The sequence below is a fragment of the Colobus angolensis genome, unplaced genomic scaffold (assembly GCF_000951035.1).
Source record: "Colobus angolensis palliatus isolate OR3802 unplaced genomic scaffold, Cang.pa_1.0 Scaffold98, whole genome shotgun sequence".
Classification (NCBI taxonomy): domain Eukaryota; kingdom Metazoa; phylum Chordata; class Mammalia; order Primates; family Cercopithecidae; genus Colobus; species Colobus angolensis.
In genome coordinates this window covers 955,457-964,204 of record NW_012123820.1, presented here as the reverse complement: position 1 = coordinate 964,204, position 8,748 = coordinate 955,457, and positions in this window count along the sequence as shown.

Here is an 8,748-nt window from a genome sequence, read left to right as displayed (position 1 = left end):
TAGTGGCAAAGTTTGTAAGTCATTTTTTTCTAAACCTGAAACACTGAAGTCACAACTGCCTCCTTTTTGAACTGCATCAGGACTTTCTGATGAGTATGCTTATATATTATTTCATATCTCAAACAAAGCTAGAGCACCTGTGTAAAATGTGATGACTGTCCTCCAGAGAGATTAATTTCCTTTCATTTTCATTTAGATACCATGTTTACCTTTTTTTTTTTTGGTATATGAACCATTTCATGAAAAGAACAAGTTTACCAGTGATTTGTTTTTTCCTTTCGAAGTAGAGAATAAAGACTTGTTGAGGCCCAAAGGAGGAAAATGCCGTTTTTTTTAACTTAGTTTACCTACTTTATTAAACAGAAAGAGGGCATTGAGAAAATTAGAATGGCTTTTTAGCAGCGCAGCTGTTCCTCTTTGGTGATAATCGAGTAGACACTTGGAGGAGGCTTTCTAATTTTTTGTTGACTTAATAGACTTTATTTTTTACAGTACTTCTAGATTTACAGAAAAATTGAGCAGAGAGGACAGAGAATACCCAAAAACCCGTCTTTTTTCCAACTCCCTCCCACCTCCCCCATCAGCTTTCCTTATCATTAACATCTTGCATTAGTGTGGAATATTTGTCTTATAATTGGTGACCTAATATTGATACATTATTATTCAGTAAAGTCTATAGTTTACATGAGAGTTCACTTTTTGTGTCATACATTGTGTGTGCTTTTTTTCTGTTTTTGTTTTGAGACACAGTCACTCTATCTCCAGGCCAGAGCACAGTGGCATGATCTTGGCTCACGGCAACCTCTGCCTCCTGGGTTCAAGCGATTTGTGCCTCAGCCTCCTGAGTAGCTGGGATTACAGGCATGCACCACCATGCCAGGCTAATTTTTTTGTACTTTTAGTAGAGAAGGGTTTTCACCATGTTGGCCAAGCTGGTCTTGAACTCCTGGCCTCGAGCGATCTGTCCTCCTTGGCCTCCCAAAGTGCTGGGATTACAGGTGTGAACCACCACAGCTGGCCTGTATGGGTTTTTTTTTTTTTTTTTTCCTGACAAATGTATAACGTTTTGTATCCACCATCATAGTATCACACAGAATAGTTTTTCTGCTCTAAAAATCCACTGTCCTTCACCTATTTACTCCTCCCTGAACCTGAATCCCTGGCAAATACCAATTCTTTTACTGTCTATATAGTTTTGCTTTTCCCAGAATATCATATACAGTAGTTGGAAGCATGTGGTATGCAGCCTTTTCAGATTGACTTCTTTCATCTAGCAATATGCATTTAAATTCCTCCATGTCTTTTTGTGACTTGAAAGCTCACATAATATTCAATTGTCTGGATGTATCACTGTTTCTTCATTCACCTCTTGAAGAATATCTTGGTTGCTTATAGTTTTGGCAATTATGAAAAAAGCTGCCGTAAGCATTCATGCACAGATTTTTTGTGTGTGGACATATGTCTCTGTTCACTTGGCTAAATATCTAGGGACATTTGCTGGATTGTATGGTAGGACTATGTTTAGCTTTGTAAGAGACAACCAAATTGTTCCAAAGTGGCCGTAGTGTTTTGCATTCCCACTAGCAATGAATGAGAGTTCCAGTTGTTCTACATCCTCTCCAGCATTTGATATCATCAGTGTATGGGACTTGGGCCATTCTAATAGGGACATAGTGGTATCTCATTGTTGTGGTAACTTACAAGTCCCTAATGATATATCATGTGGAGTATCTTTTCATATACTTACTATCTATAGATTCTCATTCCTGAGATGTCTATTCAGATCTTTTGCCCACTTTTTAATTGGATTGTTTCCTAATTGTTGAGTTTTAAGACTTCTTTGTATATTTGGGGTACAAGTGCTATATCAGATGTATGTTTTGCACATATATTTTTTTCCCAGTCTATGGCTTCTCTTTTCATTCTCTTAAAGCTTTTTAATTTTTTAACCATTATATTTGTATATAGCATTTTAGAGTTCACACAATTTGTTCAAATGTAATATAGCATCCCCAAATGACCCGTGGAGCTAGATGTTATTATGGCCACATTAGAGATATGTTGGCACTGCACTACTGAGTTGCCGCAGAGCTGTACAAACCAGCTCCCCTCCTCCCAGCCTGACTGACTCCTGGGGAATGTATGTTTGTTGCTTGTGCTGGGCCGAGGGTTTGTATTAAGGAAGATCCTGATTTTCAGAGTACCCAGTCCTCCCACCCCTATCACTTACATGAGGCTGATGCTCTCCATCCAGTGTTTAGCCGCCATCCTGGAGTGATTGTCCTCCAGCCCCCACTGGGGGCAGATACCTTGAGCCAAGAAATTTAAAATTTTTTTTCGGAGTCCAAGTGATTGTCCTAGAAACTCCTTCTCCTCCTTTGGCAGAAACAAAACAAACAATACCAAAGCAAAAAAAAAAAAAAAAAATGAAACTCTATGAACTTGCATCCAGAGTTGGTTCCTTCCAGTGGGTTCGTGGTCTTGCTGACTTCAAGAGCTGAGTCGCGGACCTTTGTGGTGAGTGTTACAGCTTTTTTTTTTTTTTTTCTTTGAGACGAGTCTCCTCTGTCACCCTGGCTGGAGAGCAGTGGCGTGATCTCGGCTCACTGCAAGCTCTGCCTCCCAGGTTCACGCCATTCTCCTGCCTCAGCCTCCGGAATAGCTGGGACTACAGGTGCCCACCACCACACCTAGCTAATTTTCTGTATTTCCAGTAGAGACGGGGTTTCACCATGTTAGCCAGGATGGTCTCGAACTCCTGACCTCGTGATCCACCCACCTCCGCCTCCCAAAGTGCTGGGATTACAGACGTGAGCCACCGCACCTGGTGGAGTGTCACAGCTCTTAAAGATGGCACAGACCCAAAGAGTGAGCAGCAGCAAGATTTATTGTGAAGGGTGGAAGAACAAAGCTTCCACAGGGTGGAGGGGAACCCACCCAGTTGCCGCTGCTGGCTGGGGTGGCCAGCTTTTATTTCCTTGTTTGTCCCCTCTCCTGTCCTGTTTCTGTCCTGTCAGAATGCCCTTTTCTCAATCCTCCCCATGATTGGTTACTTTTAGAATCCTGCTGATTGGTCCATTTTACAGAGCGCTGATTGTTCTATTTCACAGAGTGGTGATTGGTCCATTTTACAGAGTGCTGATTGGTCCATTTTACAGAGCACTGATTGGTGCATTTTACAAACCTCTTGCTAGCTACAGTGCACTGATTGGTGTTTTTACAGAGTGCCGATTGGTGCATTTTATAAGCCTCTTGCTAGCTACAGAACGCTGATTGGTGCATTTTACAATCCCCTTGTAAGACAGAAAAGTTCTCCAAGTCCCCACTCGACCCAGGAAGTCCAGCTGGCTTCACCCCTCAAACTGACATACTGCATTTTGGCTCAGTTGTGAACACATTTACTAGGGGCTGCTGATCACCACCTTCAGAGTCTCAGCAGGAGGGTAACAACCCCTGAAATTAATGGACTATTGAGACGCTGAATAAGCTTCTTCAGTGTATTACTAATGTAGCAAGAAATTATGATGACGATGCACTATGGATAATCCTAATGATATCTTCCGTGCACAACCTCCACCTACTTGGATCCACCAACCTAAAGCAGCATTGGGGTCTCTGAGTTTTGCATCATTCCAGAGTCTAGAGATTTGTCTTCTAGTTTTTGTGAATTAAATAAAAACAGAGTTAACAATACAAAGATTTTCACGGAGTGGTTAATGGTGTGGGTGATGTCAATAAGTATTTGGCAGCATCTGCTAAGGATAATCTGAGAGGAACAATCAGGAATTGACAGCCCTTCTTTCAAAGCAAAATTGCCTGGTTCTGGTGATATCAGTCGTTATTGGCTTCCCCGCCTGCAAAAATGTCACACAAGTAATTCCAATAGAGTTGTTTACACAAGTGGAAAAATCTGACTCCTTGATAACATGTTTCAGTTGCAAACCACTCTAATGACACTCAATGGTTTTCTAGTAAGAGAGAAATTTCCTCCAAACTTAAGAAGTTATCTGGGAACAGTGCCCTTCTTCAGTCGGGTTATTTATGTTCATTGGGCTAATGGTTTTTGTCCAGTAATACATTTAAATTGCTTTCCATTTTACTGTTATGCTTCACTATCACATTTCAGAATGTCGCTTCCCTTCCTCTGTGCAGCTGGCAATTTTTCTCAAGTATGCGATGAGAGCATTGTCCTTTCGAAGTCATTTGAAATAGATCTGGTCTCAGCCATCTCAGGAGAATATTCTCTGGCTGATAATCATAGCCAAGTGGAATATACAAATGAAGTGAAGCTGCCTAGCAGTTCCTTTCTCTCTGGTTTCCTGGAGGCCTTGTTGCAGGGCCACAGTGCACCTATTGATCTGGGAAGAAGCCAGACATTCAGCCTCTGATGATACCTAAGAAACAGTTCTCCAGCTCTGGTATAAGAAGTGCAAGGAAGTTGAGAGGAGACACTGTCTTCAAATGATTTACAAACTGAGTCACACATATCTGGCATGGATAAAGAAAAAGAGGTTCTGTAGAAGTGAACACAGTTAGGTTTATACAACCTTATAGAAGCAATTGCTCAGTAAAACCAGCAGCTTATGAGCAACGGAAGGGATAAACCCATATCCTTTATTTTGAGTTTTTTTCTCTTTATTAGAGATAGGATCCTGCTTTGTCACCCAGGCTGGAGTGCAGTGGCAGGATCGTGGCTCACTGCAGCCTCCAACTCCAGGGCTCAAGCAATCCTCCTGCCTCAATTTCCCAAGTAGCCAGAACTACAGGTGCATATAACCACACCTGGCTAATTTTTAAAAATTTTTGTAGAGATAACGTGTCACTTTATTGTCCAGGCTGGTCTTGAGTCGCTAGCCTCCAGTGATGTTCTAGCCTCAGCCTCCCAAAGCACTGGAATTATAGTCTCGAGCCACCACACCCAGCCTAAAACCCATATTTTCTCAAAAATGGAAAAGGTAGATGAGGCTGTTGAGTGACTCTGAAGCACGTATAATTCTGTGTAAACATCTGGAGTAATTAGTGCAACACAAGTGCTAAAAAAAAAAAAGCAGAGGCAAAGGGGCGGGACAAGTGCCCATTTCTTAGCCTTTGTGTGCTGGCAACACAAGGTCATTGTTTACATGATAATGGATCGCCTTTGTGTCTGATGCTCAAACCCGGAAGTGTGTATGTACATTGTAAGTTTAGAAGGTACAATGAAGAAAAGCTAGTATGAGGTTAACATTCAAATGAAAAAGTTTTAAACTCAAAATAAAATTGACTAGGACAAAAAATGAGGTACTGGGAAGTGTGAGTGGCGCTCTTCATCTGTAGCAGTTGAATCTTGGAAACTCTGGCTCTGTTCCAAAACCTGGAGAATTATGACACTGGCTAGTGCTCCTCAGCGGGGCAAGGTGGACTGTGGGGGAAAAACTGCTCTCTGCTGAGTGACTGCAGTATCTCTCAGCATCCCGTCTGCTGTGGAATTTTGCCACTTGGTTGGTTCTGCCTTCCCTTTGAATGTGGGTGAAGCCCTGCTATTCCCCGGAAAATATTATTCATCAGTTAATTTATGACTTGCTTCATCTTGCCACCATTAATTACTGATGTTGCTGCTCTCTGAAGTAGGCTCAAAAGCTGAGACGGATTCTATCTAAAATAGAACTTTGGCTGAGGAGCAGGCAGTGGCGGTGGCAGGCTAGAATGTCACACAAAGGCAACTCGGAAAAGTGCACACCAGAACCAGAAAACCATTTGTTTTGAAAGGAGACATATGGGCTGGGCGCAGTGGCTCACGCCTGTAATCCCAGCACTTTTGGGAGTCTGAGGCGGGGCGGATCATGAGGTCAAGAGATGGAAACTATCCTGGCCAACATGGTGAAATCCCGTTTCTACTAAAAATACAAGAACTAGCTGGGCGTGGTGGCACGTGCCTGTAGTCCCAGCTACTCAGGAGGCTGAGGCTAGAATCTCTTGAACTCAGGAGGTGGAGGTTGCAGTGAACCGAGATCACGCCACTGCACTCCAGCCTGGTGACAGAGCAAGACTCTGTCTCAAAAAAAAAAAAAAGGAAAATAAAAAATAAAAATAAAAGAAGACATACGGAATATTGGATGTGTGGGCAGGGGAGTGAAAGAGGAAGCCAAACAAGTAATTCACATGGATAAATGTCCATATATAAAAGAAAATATCTTGGTCTGAGTCCAATTTCAGTGTCCCAAGGAGGAATGTAGCATACTTATTAGGGTCAACCCCTGTGCACTGTGGTTAGAATTTTAGGTGCCATATCAGGTGGGCATGTGGAGGTGTCTGAAGACAAGCATCCTGCCTGTTGCTCAGCCAGTCCTCTGTACACATTAGGTGCTTAGGAAATGTTGCTCCATATGTCACCAACTTGCTTAAAGTCAGATCTTTGAGAAGTGGGGAGAGGAAGTTCAAATTAAACCTTTGGCAACACAGACTTTATTGATTGAATCTTCAGAGGCTGCAGACAGGTGCCTGATGAACTTTAAATTAAACTCTAAATTTCTAAAACTTTGCTGCATACATACATAAATTACAGTGCAGCTTGCACACCTAAGAGAGATGGTTTTGCTTTTTTAAAAGATGTTTTCAGAGTTAGAAGAAAGAATTCCTTTAACTACCAATCCCAGAAAAGGGGATTTTGATTTGGTTTAAAAAGTAGAAACGAAATCTTCCCTACTCCCAAAGGAAAAGTAATCCCGGAGAGTCCTGTAAGAATGGGTGCCTTCTGTAGTAAAGTCCTTTTTTAAGGATAAGGATTAGCAAGGGCTCACGTGCCCAATTTAAACCCAAAACGAAGTGGGGGCAGCACACATCGAAAATGAGAACCCTTTATAGCAGCTCCTTTTTGTTCCAGGAATCCTCCTAGAGCAAAGGATTTCTTGAGTCATCCCCTCAGCCATAAAAGCCTTACCGCTATTCTCAGTGAAGAAAAAAGTAAAAAAGAAAGGGAAATCTAAAATAACTCTGGTGGGCGCAGGGTGCCATCACTGTAGAAAAAAATCAACGATGGAAAAAAATTAGATTTCAGCAGTATGTGAGAGCTAGAACTAAGGTGAAGAAAGAAGGGTATGGCAAAGGGAGAAGGAAGAGTTGGGGAATCACACTATCTGGCGACAGAACCACCTCCTTCCTGGGCCAAATGTTTGAGCTGTACTTCCTGACCTTAGTTTCCAAATATTCTTAGGCTATGTCAAGGCTGTAGCTGGTGCACTATCCAGCCCCACAGTGACATCAGTCCTGGAACCAGCCAGGGTGAGAAGCTCCCTATCCTAAGCCACTCAGAAAGGAAATGTACACAGCATGATGGATCTCCCCCAAAGACTCTGATCACATCTTTGTCAGTCTTGGAGCTCTGTGGCCTTGTCTCAGCAGTTCCTTTTTTCCTTGCGCTAAGATCTTTTCTGTGAGAAAAAGCTTTAAAAATAAAAATTTAAAGAACAGTAACACGTCCATTTTTTTCTTAATGTCTTCAAAATGCAGATTATCGAGTTTCTCATGAGCTCTTATGAAACTGTCATCTTCCCCTGACAGACTTTGATCCCCAACTTCATCTGTACTGCATTTCAACAGACTGTCTCTAACCCCTGCTAGAAGACGGTACTTGCACAGAATAGACATCCTATGCAGATTTGCTGAATGGATTATTGTTATGGGTGCACGATATGAGCTGTGGGCAACAGAAAACTCTTCTGAAGTCAAAGCATGGGAGATGAAATAATTTTTCACGGGCTTTGAAACAGAGTAATGGAATGAAGAACTGTTTGTAAGCAATTTTATTCTAACAATACAGTTTTGATTTTAACTGACATACAATACAGGTTTTAATGCAGGTGAGGCTAGCATTCACGTGTTAAATACTTCATATCCTATGTATTAAAAGGTTTAAGGTATTCAAGGATTCATGTGCAGAATATTGCTTTTAAATTTATTTTTAACACACTACCAAATACCCAAGCCAAGATATATGGTATGGGAAAATAGAAAATATTAAATTTTATAAAACAATGTCTAAATTTTTCCAGTATTTATCTCAAGGATTATGTATCTTGACCTGGGAGACATTTTTTTATTCTACAAATTTAGCTTTTCTATTAAACATATTTGAAGAAATGCTTCAAAGCATATGGTAAATCATTACCTGTTTTTGTATCTATTACATTTATATTGCTTGCACATATTTTTTCAGGGCTTCATATGTTGATTTCTGGAGGATATAAATTTTATCTGAAGTTTAATTGGCCTTTTATAAGCACCATAGATAATGATGCCCAACAGTAGAAAAGATCAGGAAAAAATCATTGTACTCGACTGTGTCATTTCTTGGACATATTTTCATGCTGGCTTTAAAACCATTCGAACTTCTAAACATAAGATATCCACAACCTATTTTATATAAACTTCCCCTTTCCCCCTTTCATCCTCTATCATCCTTAAGAGACTTTGAATCCTCACATTCTTCTCTTCTCACTCTCCTATATACAACCCTGCAACAAAATGACCTTTTGTAAAATTCCAAAGGGTAAGGAATCTCCAAGTGGGGTGAGCCAAACTATCATTTTATCTCTTCCAGAAAGAGATATCATTTCATGCTTTAATTTTGGGCCAACTGACCTAGCATTTCAGATTTTTAAAACCTTTGGCAACTTGCCTTCCAGGGCTCATCTAAAATATTCTCTCTACCCCTCCAACAGATTTTTCTCTTGTAAGTCTAGGGGAGAAAAACAATGCAGTGGGAATAGTGTG